We start from the raw sequence: 332 nt of genomic DNA, 5'->3' as shown, positions 1-332 counted from the left end.
AATGTCCCAAGGGATGGACTACAGTGAATGCTGTGCTGGATTGCAGGATTAGGGGCCATTTTTCCAGGTGCAGAGAGTGCAGCCATCTGACAGCCTGCAGCCCTCTTTGAGAATAACCCTCAGCTAAAGGAAGTTGGCTCCCCAGGGTCCCACCACTTAGATCTTTTGCTGTGGGGAGCATAACTAGCCCAAATCCATCTGCATCTACCACTGTGTTTGTATTAAGCTGCTCCCAGCGAGTTACTGAAAATAGTGATGTGCCAGTCCATGCCCATTGCCATAGTCACACAATGACACTGATGACCAGGATCAGTTACTCCTGCTGGGATGGT

The sequence above is a fragment of the Pteropus vampyrus genome, unplaced genomic scaffold (assembly GCF_000151845.1).
Source record: "Pteropus vampyrus isolate Shadow unplaced genomic scaffold, Pvam_2.0 Scaffold557, whole genome shotgun sequence".
In the NCBI taxonomy this organism is placed as follows: domain Eukaryota; kingdom Metazoa; phylum Chordata; class Mammalia; order Chiroptera; family Pteropodidae; genus Pteropus; species Pteropus vampyrus.
This window is presented reverse-complemented; position numbering follows the sequence as displayed.